A 16,639-nucleotide genomic window follows, 5' to 3' on the forward strand; every position below is an offset into this window, starting at 1 on the left:
CCTCCCTGGCTTCTCCAAGATAGGGCTGAAAGAGATTCCTGCCTGCAACCTTGGAGAAGTCGCTGCCAGTCTGTGAAGACAATACTGGGCTAGATGGACCAAGGGTCTGACTCCGTATATGGCAGCTTCCTGTATTTCTGTGTTCCTATGCTTTGCATGACAAAGTTACCAGGTTCAATCCCAACATCTCCAGGTAGGACTGGGAAAGACTCCTACCTGAAACCCTGGAGAACCACTGCAAGTCAACATCCATCAGCAGTTTCCAACAGAGGGTACTAATACCCCTAGGGGTACTTGAAGGGCACCCAGGGGGTTCTCAAAGCCCTCCAGACTCACCACGCTGTGGCTGCACTATTTGTTCCCCATCCAAGAACTCCTTGCTTGAAGCCGGCACATCCTCAGTGATGTGTCCTCTGCAGAAGGGGAGATGAAGATCCTTTTCCTCTACTCCCGATTGGCTAGCTATGTGCTGAAGCTCAGTGATCATTCAGTAACCCTTTTCAAGGTCAGTCACTGCCAGCTCAAACTCCACCAGTCTATATGTGAAGTTTGGATTTCTCGCCCCAATGTCCATCCCTTTACACTTAATACACTGAACTGCATCTCCATTTTAAAGCCCATTCACTTAAGTAGGAGAGATCCTTTTGGAGCTCTTTGCAATCTTTTTGTTTTGTTTTGTCCGCACCCTGAATAATTTGGTGTCATCAGGAAACTTGGCCACCTCACTGCTCATACCTAACTCCAGATCAGTTATGAACAAGCTTAAGAGGACTGGTCCCAATGCAGATCCTTGGGGTACCCCACTTTGCACATCCCTCCACTAAGAAAATTTTCCATTTATTCCTTCTAGGGATGTGCGAACAGGTTCGACATCGAAACTGTTTGGTTCGAAGGTTCAGGGTCAAACCGAATCATCCCCTGTTCAGTCCAACCCCGGCCTGAACATCCCCCGACTGTTCAGGGGTTCACAGACATTTTTTGTTTTATTTTTGTGTTTTAGAAGGAAAAAAATTTTTTTACCTTATCCCCCTCGGGCAAGTGCTTGGAGGTGGCAGCGGGGAGGGGGTCCACGGAGGTTCCCCCCTCCCCCCGCTGGCTCTCTTTATGCCCCCCTCCAGCCGGTTCGGCTGCTCTTTGGCTGGTTTTCTGCCTTCTCCCCTCAGCGCAGTGGCTGTTTTGGAGTCTGTGCACCTGCTCAATTGTCCTCTGCATGGCCCAGGCCATGCAGAGGCCAATTGCGCAGGCACGCAGCCTGGAAAATGGCCACCGTGCCAAGGGGAGAAAGCGGAAAACCAGCTGAAGAGCTGGCCAAACCAGCCGGGAGAGGGGCATAAAGAGATCCGGTGGGGGGAGGGGGATCTTCTCTGAGGGGGATAAGGTAAAAAAAAAAATTTCCCTTAAAAAAAAGGGTTTGCAACCTCCCACCCCAGACCGGACTGAGCCGGGGCGGGTTTGAGGGGGTGCCAGACCGAACTGGCCCGGTCGGGTTCGGGTCCAATTTGGACTCTAACCAAACCAGCCGGTTCCATGCACATCCCTAATTCCTACTCTCTGCATCCTGTTCTTTAACCATTTCCAATTAATAAGAAGATCTGTCCTCTTATTGCTGTTAATGTCTGTAAAGTTTGCTCAGAAGCCTTTGGTGAGGGACTTTGTCAAAAGCTTTTTGAAAGTTCCAGTACACAACAAAGGTATTTACATGCGCAGCCTAACCCAGGCCAGGACAGTGCAGTCCTGTGGTTCACTTAACCTCCGCCGGCAATCATCTGGGCAATCACCTATGGGTTAAACGGCTCTCCCCTGGCCAGCTGCCATTTCTGGGGGTGGGGAGTGGCCACACCAAGTGCAATGTCTGGTCTAACAAGAGCAGCTACCGCTAGGGTGTCCAACTGTCCCTCACTACACAGGACGCCCCTCATTTCAGGGATGAAATGTCGGTCCCTATAGGGACAGCATTTGTCCCTCATTTTGGTGGCGGGCCCAGCAGCTTCTCATTTTGAGAAGTTTTTGGGTGGAAAGTGGAATAATTTGAAAATGTTCTAAATAATAACAATGCTGATATTATTCAATAGCATAGAATTCAATGACATAGACGTCAATGATACTCAGGCTCTTGATTACCACTGCATACACCTCCCCCCCCACAGCCAGCCCCCCTCTAGCCAGCGCCCCCAAACTTGTGTCCCTCATTCTGGCAATGAAATGTTGGCAACCCTAGCTACCACACTCATGCGCTGGGGGACCCTGGGATGCAGGAGGGGGGGAGTCCTCCCAGTGTCCCCCTTTGCTGCACAGCCGGTCATGTGAGCACACAATGCAGCAAGGGAAGGACAGTGGCTGCTCATCTGTCGGGAAAGGCACTCAAGCTCCTGCATCCTCTGCAGCCCACCTACCCTCCCTCGCGAGGTCATGTGCGCTGACTCAGTAACAATCGCATCACCGCTAGCTGTATGCTTGTTGACATACAGGACATGCCTTCCATGCATTTATCAACTGGATGACCTGCCAGCAGATTGCGCAAGTACCTCTGAATAGAATAAGGAACTAGGAAGGGGGTTCGTTTCAACCTTGTGGAGAAGTCCCCAAGAGAGTCATCATGGACTTCTAGTGAAGCCTGAATCAGGAACTAAGAACTGGGAGACCTTCATGGGGAAATCCATACTGGAGAGACTTAGCAGTGTGCAAGACCAGATGATGTCAGCTTACAGACAGTGCCAGATCTATAAAAACACTTATAATACTAACAATTCCAGGAGTTGAAAGATTTGGGGGTGGGTATGGGTGGGTGGGTGTGCGCGCGCACACACACACGCGCACACACGCATGCGTATGTGCACATGCGTATTCCTGCAGCTCTCCATGAGGCTGAAACTCACCTTATTTTGAGGGCCTGGTGTTGTGAACCAAGCCTGATTTGTATACTAGATATGCTCAGGAGCTAGCATATGAAATTAGGCTGGCTTCACCAGTGTCACAAAATGACCATTTCTTTTATACGGTGACCATTTATAGTCTGGTTGCAAAGTTAGAAAGAAGATCAAAAACACTCCCAAATTATTCAATTACTCAATTCAATTACTCAATTTATTGAGTATAATTCAATTACACAATTTATTGAGTATAAAAGAATAACAGCATCAATCTGAGCAGAAAACAGACTACTAACAATATTTCAATCATAGCTAGCAACAATATTCACCCAGTGTTCCTAACGATCATATGTGTATGTATTAAATCTTCCTAAAGCCTAACATAATTCAGATATAGATGGAAGAGGAGGGGGAAGGTAAGGAAGGTACAGGAGTGGTGTGGCTGGCATCAAGGGTTAGTAGGGGGGAGAGGGAGGGAGAGTAGGAAAGAGGGAGCCAAGGCTTGTGGAAGCAGCATATTACCAGGGTCAGAGGCTTGAGAGTGGTGAGGCTTCAGCTGAAGAAGAGGCTCTGGAGCTGGAGAGCAGGAACTGGAGCGATGCAGACTTCAGATGGAGGAGAAACGTGGGTGCTGGAGAACAGGAGCCTGGGGTGCAAGCTTCAAGCAGGCTGGTGGTAGTTTGCTCAGAGCGAGGCAGAGAGTGAGAGCACCATGGCTGGGGGAGTCTTTGTTGGAAGTGAAGGACTATGCGCTGTCTCTTGTCTCAATGACATAGGAGGACAGAATAGTGAGTCAGAGGGCTAGAGGGTCAAGACATTGGTCATCCCTTCTCTACTGCTCTGACACTATCCCTTTGATATGTAGATTGCTAATCTTGGGGACTTCCTGCCTGCCTGCTTGCCACTTCCTCTTCCCTTCTTCTTCCCTTCCTTCTGCCTTGCAACATGCAAGCTCCTCTCCCCTGCACCATGTGTGCAGAGATACAGAATCCATCCGCATCCAGCTAGATAGAGAGATTCGAGATTCTATCTCCTCACTTTCCTATCTAGAATGGAGTTCTCTAATAAATACTCCTTATATTGATTTGAAACTATGAACTGGCTCCAAGTTACTTTACTCTCAGCATACACGCATGCCTAACTAAATTCTACTGTGTTGTGCCTCTGTGCACTCTGCTATAATGAAAAAGGGTTTCTCTTACCAGAGAGAATTCCCAACAGTCTTGACCTCTCACTACGCCCTGGTGGCGCAGTGGTAAAACTGCCACCCTGTAACCAGTAGGTTACAAGTTCGATCCTGACCAGGGGCTCAAGGTTGACTCAGCCTTCCATCCTTCCGAGGTCGGTAAAATGAGTACCCAGAATGTTGGGGGCAATATGCTAAAAATCATTGTAAACCGCTTAGAGAGCTCCGGCTATAGAGCGGTATATAAATGTAAGTGCTATTGCTATTGCTATTGCTATTGCTACGCAGCACAGGTCACCAACAGTTCCTGTCCATGGACAGAGTTCCTGCTTTTAGCCCCGTGGCTTTAGCAGCAAACTCTGGGATGGCTCTTGAGCAAAGATCTGGTTGTTAGGCAAAGCTTGCTAGGAATGCCATGGCTGGGGAGTCTTGACTTCTCACTGCACAGCAGAAGTCACACACAGTCCCGTCTCCCTGGAAAGAGTTCCTGCCTTAGCTCCGCGGCTTTGAGCAGCAAACTCTGGGATCGCTCATGAGCAAGTATTGCTTGTAGGCAAAGATTGCTAATTTGCCATGTCCAGAGACTCCTTCTTACAATGGTTTCATCCTTTGATGTCCATTGAGTCTCCTGGATCACAAAAAGGTGTCCATTCCTGTTATCCTCTGGATATTGTCTTTTAATTATCGATATTAGTTCAGGGGATTAGCTCAGTCCAGGATCTGAGTTAGCAGAGTATTCTTCTATTGTTATTTCCAAAGTAAATTTGCCTCTCTTGGTCCCAAAATGTTAAAAGTCAGAGGAGTTAGTGAAAGAATCAGATCTATATGTGTGAGACAGCAATTACATTACTTCTGGTGAACATCTATCTAGTGTGTAATTATAACAAAAGAATGTTTAAAGTAACATCAAAAAGGGGTGCATGGTTTGAGGCAAGTTAATCAATACATTTGACTAAGGCAGAAGCATCCTGTCAGCAAGGTAAGGGGATTACCTGAGAGCAAGTTAATTTTAGCAGTGTGAGACTGGTAATCAAGCAAGACCCACTGTGTCTCTTGTGAGTTTCACAAGCACTGAGACACAATGTTAGATTACCCCTGCCTTCACAAATCATTTACCAAGCAGTCGTGAAGTCTGGGTGTCATGCCCTGGTCAGTTCATCTGAATTCAGGCGTTAATTGATTCCTTAATAAAATGGAATTCAGACACAGGCCTGAATTCTTCACAATTCTGGGTATATTTATTTATTTTCTTTATTTTTTACATTTTATATCCCGCTCTTCCTCCAAGGAGCCCAGAGCGGTGCACTACATACTTAAGTTTCTCCTCACAACAACCCTGTGAAGTAGGTTAGGCTGAGAGAGAAGTGACTGGCCCAGAGTCACCCTGCAAGTATCATGGCTGAATGGGATTTGAACTTGGGTCTTCCCAGTCCTAGTCCAGCACTCTAACCACCACACCATGCTGGGTGGGTAATTCTGGGTTTAATGTTGGGGTCAGGGGGGGCCCAACACTGGATGGACATACCTAGCTTACCAACCCAGCGTGGTGTGGTGGTTAGAGTGCTGGACTAGGACCAGGAAGACCCGAGTTCAAATCCCCGTTCAGCCATGATACTTGCAGGGTGACTCTGACCCTGAGCCTTTTGGAAGGGCGGTATAAAAGTTTTAATAAATTAATAATGATGATGATGATGATGATGATGATGATGATAATAATTCAGAGGTTCTCAGCCTTGGGTCCCCAGATGAGGTTGGAATACAACTCCCATCATCCCCAGCCACAATGGCCTTTAACCATTGTGGCACAGGGGATGGGATCTGTACTCCAACCGCATCAAGGGACCCCAAGGTCAAGAACCCTCGCCTAAAATGGAAGCTGAACAACTTCGGCCCTCCAATTGGTTTTGGACCACAACTCCCATAATTCCCTGCTCCGGTGGCCAATTGTCAGGGATTATGGGAGTTACAGGCCAACATCTGCAGGAGGGAGAAGCTATGCAGTCCTGCTGCCCTAAATTATAAATCATTTGTATCCTTTTTTTTTAATCACATGTGAAGGAAGGATCACTCTTAGCTCAGGGAATGGAGCACCTGGAGAACAATGCTGGAATGAATTGCTCTGGAACTTCTTGGAGTTCCTGGGTGAGATGTTTTGAGACTCTGGCTACTGAGAGTGCAGGCTGAGGTCCCCATGACTTGGGCTACCCAGGTTCCTGCCCAGTGCCCAGAGGTGTATCTAGGGAAAATAGCGTCCCCTATCCAAACATCTGACACCCATCTTTCAGATAACTTTACCATATCAGCTGAAAAATACAAGTCAAGATCATTAATCATTTAATATTTCAAAAACTATTGAGCAGTGGACGTAGCCAGACCAAAATATGCTGGAAAACTACAAATTTCAGTATGCCGGGGCTCATGAAATACCCAAATACTATGTGGAGGTGTACTTGGAAAACTAATCAGAAGTGCCTGTCTAGTTCTCTATTATGCATTGTAGCATCACTATTACATAAGTTTTAAAAATAAATGGAGAATTTGACTTTCCCCAGATACTCTGAAAATAATTAAAGGATATGCAGACTTAACTGTGTCACTGCTTGGAAAATAGTCTAGTATTTCAGAAAGACAGTTAAAATGAGAGAAAGAGAGCAAGAAACTCCCAGTGGCCTTAATACCTAAGGATTTCACACTGATTCAAAGACAAACTCACCATTAATAGCCATATTATTAAGATATCACATTTAACTCACTTATCACAAAGCAAAGTAAGAGCAAATGAATGCAATCCTAGCTCATAAGCTTCAACTCAGTATTCACAAGCCCTGATTCTCTGTACATAGTGCCAATCTGAATATGTGTACAGTGACTTATATTATATTAAATTTAAAAAAATTACCTGTAGCCCTTTCGGGGGGCTTTCTAAAGGCCGGGGGGGTTACAAAGGTTCCCCCTCCCCCCGCTGGCCTCTAGGGCCTCGCAGGGACCATTTGAGCATGTGCGGTGGCCATTTTAAAAAATAATTTTTTAAAAAAAAATGGCCGCTGAAAACAAAATGGCCACTAAGCATGCTCAAATGGCCTCTGTGAGGCCTGGCATGGCTTAGGGCCTCACAGAGGCCATTTGAGCATGTGTGGTGGCCATTTTATTTTTGGCGGCCATTTTTAATTTTAAAAAATGGCGCCTCATTCAAGTGGCACCCAGGGTACGTGTCCTGCCTGCCTCACCCTAGATACGCTTCTGCTAGTGCCGGCAGACCTACATGCTAATGAATTGGAGCAGAGAGCTGGTCTTGTGGTAGCAAGCATGGTCTACGCTAAGCAGGGTCCACCCTGGTTGCATATGAATGGGAGACTAGAAGTGTGAGCACTGTAAGATATTCCCCTCAGGGGATGCAGCCGCTGTGGGAAGAGCAGAAGGTTTCAAGTTCCCTCCCTGGCAGCATCTCTAAGATAGGGCTGAGAGAGATTTCTGCCTGCAACCTTGGAGAAGTCGCTGCCAGTCTGTGAAGACAATACTAAGCTAGTATTGTCTAGATAGGCCAATGGTCTGACTCAGTACTATATGGCAGCTTCCTTCCTATGTTCCTAATTCATCGAGGGAAATCCAGACAAGATTCTAGTCTCCCATTCAAATGCAAACCAGGGCAGACCCTGCTTAGCAAAGGGGACCATTCATACTTGCTACCACAAGACCAGCTTGCCTCACTTAGAGGAAAAACACTTTGGGGGAACAGAAAATACGTTTTGGGCGGTGATGTAGTTGCAAATTCAGAAGTACAGAAGGCACTCTCCATGACCATGCCCACCCCAACAGCCAGAGAAGCCAAGAAGTACCTGTGCGTCTCCCCTCCACTACACCCCTGGTTGGGGGGACTGAAGATATGGAATTCGGGGGGGGGGTAAAGAGGGGGAACTCCATACATAGTTACAGGGGGATCTGCACCCCTGAACAGAACTAAGTCTAAAATTTGTCAGAGTAACTGATCCGTTCTCTTGGGACCAGGGGCAATGGCAGGTACTTAAATGATCCAGGCCCCAGGCACACAACTCTCTTTTTGATAATTAGAATCAGCCATGCCCTCCCCACAGAATAATAATGTCTGATTCCTCCGCAGTGGGCAACTGGATGAAGCAAGTGCTGCACTGGGGTCTAAAGGGTCTGTTCTGTCCCCAGCACAGCAACTCCACAGGAGGAGACAGAGATGAGAAGTAATCATTGCTGCTGGAGCAGAAACAGCAGAGGCAACCCCACCCCCACCCAGCAATCGAGAAAGAGGCGACTGATGAGATTCGGTGCTCTGAGCCATTCATTGGGGTCCTGAGCCCCATGGGACACCCCTGAATGTCACCCCTGCTTAGGAATGTGGATGAATTTTGTGGATCAGTTGATCCAAGGGTCCAGTCCTCACTCTGCACTTGTTGGGCCCTGTCTTCTGAGCATTGCTGTTTGTTTCTAGCTTTTGTTCAAAGCTAAGAACATATAAGAACAGTCGGGCTGGGGGCGGGGGCTATCTAGTCCAGCATCCCATTTCCCACAGTGGCCCATCAGATGCCTCTGAGAAGCCCACAGGCAAGAGGTGAGGGCATGCCCGCTCTCTTGCTGTTGTTCCCCTGCAATGGTCTTTTAACGCATCTTGCTTCCAAGGATGGAGGTGGCTTATAGCCACTAGACAAGTAGCCAAATTGATAGACCTGTCCTCCATGCATTTGTCTGAGCCCGCCTTCAAGCCATCCGAGCTAGCGGCCATCACCCTATCCCGTGGCAGAGAATTCCATAGGTCAATTGAGTGCTGTGTGAAAAAGGACTTCCTTTTGTGGGCCCTGGATTTTCCCAGCCTTCAGTTCCGTGGGATGACCCCTGGTTCTAGTGTTGTGAGAGAGGGAGAAAAATGCCTCCCTATCCATTCAAAGCTGACACAGGGTAGTCAACCAATTAACACATCACCCAGTAATGTATGTTTTCCCTGCACTCATTATCCCCTCTTTCTCCTAATAATGAGCACCTTTATCCCTGGGTCTCATCCCCCACAGCTCAGGAATCCCTGGCTGTTTCTTTGGCTCCCTCTCTGATCCCCGCCTTGACTTCTCCTACCTCCCCCCTACCCGCCCCGGGGCTTCCCTCCCTCAAGATCTTCAAGCCGCTTCCTCCCTACTGCTGCCTTTCACTCCTCTGCCTTGTCGCCTGGAGCAAACCTGCCTCCTCCCCCCTCCCCCTCCCCCCCCCAGGCCAGCCAGCCAGCCAGCCCCACCATCACCACCACGCAGCACCCAAAGCTTTTCGCAGAGCTCAGCACAAGGAGCAGCTGGGGAATTGGCCGTGGTGCAAGAACAGGCTCGGCAAGCTGGAAAGGAGACAAAACAAACAGTTACGGCAGCAGGAATATCTGGATAATGTTTGCCAGAAGCGTCTCACTCCAAAGAATGGCTCTTTGCAAAACAGCCCTATGGAACATTCATGGGCTTTCAGCACAGAGAAGTCCCAGGGAGACAGGAACGGTGCCTTAAACTGAGAGAGACCGTTGGCCAATCTAGCTTAGGGCTGTCCATCCATCCTCATTTCCTCCTGGCATGTCCTCACTGCCGTGAAAGAGAGGAATGTCCTTGAGAAAAGGCAATATGTCCTGTATGGGGGGTGTGCACAAACCGAGGTGCGTGCACTGGTTTGGTGTTGAACCGGTTTGGACAAGGGAGGGGAGCGGTGAGCGGGATCTTTTAAAAAGAGGAGACCAGGTCCTTACCTGCTCTCCGCTACCCCAATCAGCTTCCTGCTGTGACGGCGCTGTCCCCAAGAAGCCAAGCACGGCACTGACACGCACATGGATGTTGTCTGCGCATGCAAGGAGCATGTAAGGACCTGCTCTCCTCTTTTTTTCAAGATCCCGCTTGCTGCTCCCCTCCCCAGGGCATCGAACCAATGCACAAACCGGCCTCGGTTCGTGCACATCCTCCCTATCTGCCCACCCCCAAAGGTGAGTCCTTTTGAGGCAGTGTGGCCGGTCTACCAGCTCCCAGAGCAGGGGCTTTGCTAGGTACTGGGGCTCAGACCCACAGCCCTCCTTTTCATAATTAAGCTCAATCATACTCCTCTCCCCAAGAAGAATTACGGGTGGTTTTTTTTAAAAGTCTCTAATATTATAATACAGCACCTATGAGATGGAGGTGGAGGCCCTGCAGAGGGCTAGGTAAGGCCAGCAGCTCCCTCCCAGGCTCCGTGCAGGTAGGGCTGAGAGAGATCCCTGCCTGCAACTTTGGAGAAGCCGCTGCCAGTCTGCGTAGACCAGGATTACTGGTCTACCCCAATAACCCAGTGGGCCAGAACCACCCAGGACTTAGTCTGTGAGGGCCAAGGACAATGTTCAGCACATTAAGGATTATATTAACATTAAGAATTAATGGTTCTTATGGTTTAATTAATGGTTTAAGGATATAAAGGAAAGCACTGAAAATACTAATGAACGGAATTATTGGTTACCCACAGCATGAGAGAAGAGGAGACTGCTAGCAACCCTCCTTCCTTCCTTCCTTCCTTCCTTCCCTTCCTTCCTTCCAGCCTTCCGTGTACTTTCAAAGTTTGCAAAGGTTAATTTGGAAGGGGGGTCACCCCCACCAGGGCCACGAGGCAAGGTAGCATTTTGCACCTCACCTCGGTCACCACAAAATTTGGGGCCACCCCTGGGGCCAGAAAAAAAGTCCCCGCGGGCCAGATCTGGGCTCCGGGCCTTACGTTTTGCAGTCCTGGTGTAGACAATACTGAGCTAGATGGACCAAGGTTCTGACTCAGTATATGGCAGCTTCCTATGTTCCTATGGTTTCCACTGCTGCACCCTTTCCGGAAGAGGTCATGGAGGAAGGTGGTGGCTGATGAGACTGGGGGCTCTGAGCCATTCATTGGGGCCCTGGGGCCCCATGGGACACCCCCTAATGAGGCCCCTGCCCAGAGGCCAGAGCTACTCCTCCAAGAACTTAAGCCAACAATTAGACCGAGCTGCCTGTGCTCCCAGGAGGCCAGGGCTGCCACCTCACATGCAGGGGCCCCTGCATAGACCTGGCCTTTATCGCTCCAGCTGCCAGGTACACTGGGCAGGGTGGGTAGCACCTCTCTGCCCAAAGTGAAGGTGTGGATCTGGCCACCCAGTGTCCTTGAGGCCAGGTCTACAGCCACCACTGGCCCACTCAAGTTGGTTGATAGATCTGGCCTTTGTTCCACCAGTGGGTGGGGACAACAGCCCCATTCAAGTCAATTGGTAGGCTTTGTCCCTTACTTTTTATTTTATTTTTTTAATTTAAAGATGGTGGAAGAGTATTTAAGAGAACATCTTCTTCATTATGAGCCCCACCGCCCATTGAGGTCGTCTGGAGAGGTCCGTCTCCAGGTGCCGCCAGCTCAGCTGATGGTCACACAGGGACACGGGCCTTCTCAGTTGGCGCCCCAAGATTGTGGAATGCGCTCCCTACTGAAATGCGATCCTCTCCATCTCTGACCATTTTTAAAAAGCATTTGAAAACCCACCTCTTCACCCAAGCTTTTCCCGCTTTTTAAAATTTGAGGTTTTAATCTGTTTTTGACTTTTAAATTGTTTACATTGTTTTAAGTTTTGTGTATGTTTTTAATTTGTTTTATGTTATTGTTAACTGCCCAGAGACTAAAGTTTGGGGCAGAGTACACATCCGATAGATAGATAGATAGATAGATAGATAGATAGATAGATAGATAGATAGATAGATAGGAGTGTCCTCATTTTTCAAGCTGAAAATATGGTAGCCCTAACCTAGCTCAGTATTATTTGCACTGACTGGCATCCGTAAACTGAAGGAAGGCATGCTGTCCTCCGCTGGGTATCCATCATGGTGAAAGTGCACATGTAATATTGCCAAACACAATTATCTACATGCAGGTTTTGCAGTTCTGCTCTCTCTTGCTTCTCTTTCTTCCTCTGTAACAGACCTGAACAACATAAGGTTGGAGAGCTGGATCCGGCCCATGGGGACATATTTTTGCGGGCCCACATGCAAAAATATCCTGTAGCAACCACAGGAACCAGGAAGAGTTCTTGACCTGTCCTACTGACAAGCAAGAAAGGTTCAGGGCAGTTAGTCGCTTGAGACTGGATGCCCCCTGCTTGCCTTGCTGACCCCAACTCTAGGCCAGAGCCCTCTGACACCATCCCTCATCCTGGAAACTGAGCTTTACCCTCGTACATCAATACATGGTTGGTTCCAGTCCACCATGGCATCTGAGTTGTACACCTCTGCTTTATTCATGTACACATACGCATGCATGCTGCCTTTCCTCTGGAAAAAAAAAAAAGGAAGCCAAAAGGGAACCCAAGATCTGAGCCCTCTGCAGACATTATTAGCAGAGATGCTGTCTGTACTTGAATACAGGAATCCCAGCCACCTGTCAATCAATCCCACCAACTCACCTGTCAATCGATCCATCACTCATGATTACAGCAGTGTTTGTCCACAGAGGTGCACGCTGGAAGCAAGAAGGCTGCGGGTCCTGCAATCAGCCGTCTCAGGTGCCAATCGCAAAAACGGCAGCCATCACACAGTTACAGCGTGCCCTCTGCAGACAAGCACCGCTGTAACCATGAGTGGATTGCTGCCAGGATGGATTGACAGGTGGGTGGGATTGATTGACAGTGTTATGTGGGGTTGGGGTTTTCCACGCCACTAGAGATTTAGAGGGAGGAAGATACTGGAGACCAATAATCTTGATATTAATGTATAGAACTGTATAATGTATAGAACTGTATAAATAGAATAATATTAAGGCAAGGGTTGCACAAAGGTAAACATATTCAGCACTGGCAGCAGTGACAAATAATAATGATGATGGCAAAAATCATAGTAGCCGCAACAAAGACAATCCACAGTTCAATAACAGGACTTAATGATGTATCTCAACAAAGGAAACTGCTTTCTGTCTAGCTGCCATCTAGCTCAGTATTGTCTACACAGATTGGCAGCGGCTTCTCCAAGGTTGCAGGCAGGAGTCTCTCTCAGCCGTGTCTGGAGGGGTCAGGGAGGGAACTTGGAACCTTCTGCATGCAAGCACATAGATGCTGTTTCCCAAAGTGGCCCCATCTCCTAAGGGGAATATCTTACAGAGCTCATATATACTGTTTTTAGATTGTTAAACTGTTTTAACCTTTTATATTTGGTTTAATTGTTTTTATGTCATTGTTAACTGCTCAGAGATGAAAGTTTGGGCGGTATATAAGTTAAATAAATAAATAAATGTAGTCTCCCATTCAAATGCAAACCAAGGTGGACCCTGCTTAGCAATGGGGCAATTCGTGCTTGCTGCTAAAAGACCGGCTTTCCTCGTTCATGCAAACATTCATACTTATTCTAAATAACTTAGGAGCTGGACTCCAAGAATTAGTTGGTGCTTGGGCTTGGTCAGGACAGAGAAGCATGGTGTGTGTACGTTCTGGTTCCAGATGGAGGCTTCTCCACTTTTGCTCTCCCAAAGGCATCTTCCTGGCATATTTTTCTCCAGATCACCCCACCCCTGGAGATTGGGGGCAAAAAGACCTGCTTACTCAACATGATGGAAAGTCCTCAAGGTTTCATTTAGGTTGGGTTGGTCCCATGAGGCCAGACTTTGCCTACCTGCCATCTCAGGAGTCTCTTAGGACATGTATTTTTCCTTCCCTTGCTTCTTTGGGGTGCAGATCTGTGGTGTTCTATCTTCAGCCAGTAACCTGCTTGTATCGGATTACCATCCTTTGTCTCAGAGCAAACCCACGTGGGAGGAAGAAAAATGCTGAATCATCCCCTCCATCCAAAGGTTTATTCCCAAACCTTCCTGTAATGTTGGTAGTTTTAAGGCTGCCACCACCACCCACTTATCGGCAGAGCTTAAATCTCATCCCCTCCCCCCCGCACATTGGGCTTGGGTGGAATCCCAGGGAAACTCTCCTTCTTCTGCTGGGGAGAAAACTAACAGCTGCCGAGCACCTGAGGCGTGTGTGTGCACCAGAGTGAGACCCCCTTCCAGCCCACTTTCTTGTGAGTCAAAAATCCACTCAGAGAGGCTTTTAAAATGCAAAGAACAAAAAGAAGGGAAAAAAGCTTTATACAGACAGCTTCCGTTTGTGGCTCCCTCAGCTTTTAGCTACAGGTAAACAAAAGCAATACTCAGTGGTTGCCAGAATACTTCAAAAAGCACCCCAGATCATATTGGGGTAGCACACTTTAAAAATCATGGTTACCCAGTTACATGGATGTAAAAAAAATATAAAAAAACTTTAAAAGCTTGCAGAGTCTGTTGCAATGCCCTGGATGGATGGGCAAAGTCTAGTGTTTCTTGCTGAGCTAACATAAGAACATAAGAATATAAGAACAGCCCTGCTGGATCAGGCCCAAGGCCCATCTAGTCCAGCATCCTGTTCCATACAGTGGCCCACCAGATGCTGCTGGAAGCCTACAGGCAGGAGTTGAGGGCATGTCCTCTCTCCTGCTGTTACTCTCCTGCAACTGGTACTCAGAGGCATCCTGCCTTTGAGGCTGGAGGTGGCCCACAGCCCTCCAAAAGGTAACAGGTAAACAATCCTAGAACTGTTTCAGAGATGTACAAAACACATGAAAGAAACTGAAGTCTAATGCAAAGTCTGACTAAACAAACTTTCCCTAGAACATTCTCCCCTGGCTTCCTTTATCTTGAACTCACCAAATCCTGGATAAGAATTCCAGTTTCCTGCCCTCCTGTCTTTTAAGGAGCTGCAGAGGTCCTTCCATGAGAGAAATCTCAAGGCCAGCATTGGACCAAGAGGAAGCAAAACTCCATTGCTCCCCACTAAGCCTTTCTGCCCATGCTTCCCTCACCTCCAGCCTAGCTGCTTCTAACAAAGGAACCTTCTCTTCCTCCTCGAGGCTCTCTAGGTCTCACCCACCTGGTGTGCTGGTTGGCTGAACCCTGCAGTTCACCAGCCTGTCAGTCAGGGCAGGGTTCACTTCTGGTCAACTCCTTAGGGGAGAATTGCTGGTCAGTGGCTGATCACTATACTATTTTCCTGACTATGTCATCTTTACTCTTTACACACACACACACACACACACACACTATGGATCATAAGCCAAAGTAAACATTCAACTACTATGATCTAAGTTGAACTGTATCATACTTGAGCAAACAGTTGATTTCAGCAAAACTCATACCTCTGATTTTTGAAGCCTAAAGCAAATCATTTCCATGACTATTATTGCAGTACAGATTTTCTAACTGCACTCTATTCATAACAACAGGTGGCTGGAACTTTTGGACCCGTTTTGAGATACTGTACTAAGTACAGCATCTCTGGTAATAATGTCTGAAGAAGGCTCTGATCTTGCACTAATTCACTCAGAAACTGAGCCCTATTCAGATATTATGTTGTATGTGCATACTAGTGTCTGTTAACACATATTATTGTGTGAATGGCTGTACATGTATCAGTTTTAAAAGTGAACCTGGGTACAGATCCCCTCAAATTTATATTACTGTTGCTGTTATTAATTATTATTATTATTTATTCGATTTCAATACCACCTTTCCAAAAATAGGTCAGGGCGGTTTACACAGAGAAACAACAAATACCACTGTACATCTGTTGAGTTGAGCTTAATGTGTGAATGGCTTGTGTTCAAGTCTGTACATTTTTACATTGTACACAGATTGTATATCTGTGGTATTTAATGGGTGACTAGGACTTCAGTCCAGGGGTGTCACTCTGATTGAACAAGGCGGGGCAAATGTCCCTGGGCCCCTGAGGGAAATGAGGCCTGCCAGCTGAGTGACAGCTTGCACTTCACTCTTCCGCTCTTGCTTGTCCAAAGAAGACAGAGACGGGGGGCGGGTGTCAGGGACACATCTTCATTTTTTTGTCCCAGGGCCCACTCCTGGAGAGCTGGTCATGTGGTAGCAAGCATGAATTACCCCTTTGCTAAGCAGGGTCCTCCCTAGTTTGCATTTGAATGGGAGACTACAAGGGTGAGCACTGTAAGATATTCCCCTTAGGTGACAGGGCCGGTCTGGGAAGAGCACCCACATGCTTGCACGAAGGAAGTTCCCAATTCCCTCCCTGGCATCTCTAAGATAGGGCTGACTGAGAGAGATTCCTGCCTGCAACTCTGGAGAAGCTGCTGCCAGTCTGTGTAGACAATGCTGAGCTAGGATACCAAAGGTCCGACTCCATATATGGCAGCTTCGTATGTTCCACTCCAACCTCGCTACTCCTCCCTTGCTTCAGTCCCATGAGGTGTATCCACTTGGTACTACCCTGGCTTGCAGCCGGTTCTCAGCATCTTTGCTCAGAAGTCAACCCCGCTGAGTTCCATTAGGTTCACTCCTACGTCGCCCTGCGCAGCACTGCACAGAATCTGGGCCAGGCTTCGGCAAGCGTTTGAAACTTGGCTTGTCTCCTGGTCAGCCATTCACAACTGAGGGGCGGGGCTCAGCTCCAAGGTTGGCTCCCTACACCAATAGCAGCCCTGGTATGAAAGGAACACTCCGAGGAGCCGGCGGGATGGGCGGGACTGAGCTCCATAGCAACCCTCCAGCTAATGGAACATTTGATCTCCGAGAAAAATGC

This window comes from Hemicordylus capensis, chromosome 1 (genome assembly GCF_027244095.1).
Source record: "Hemicordylus capensis ecotype Gifberg chromosome 1, rHemCap1.1.pri, whole genome shotgun sequence".
In the NCBI taxonomy this organism is placed as follows: domain Eukaryota; kingdom Metazoa; phylum Chordata; class Lepidosauria; order Squamata; family Cordylidae; genus Hemicordylus; species Hemicordylus capensis.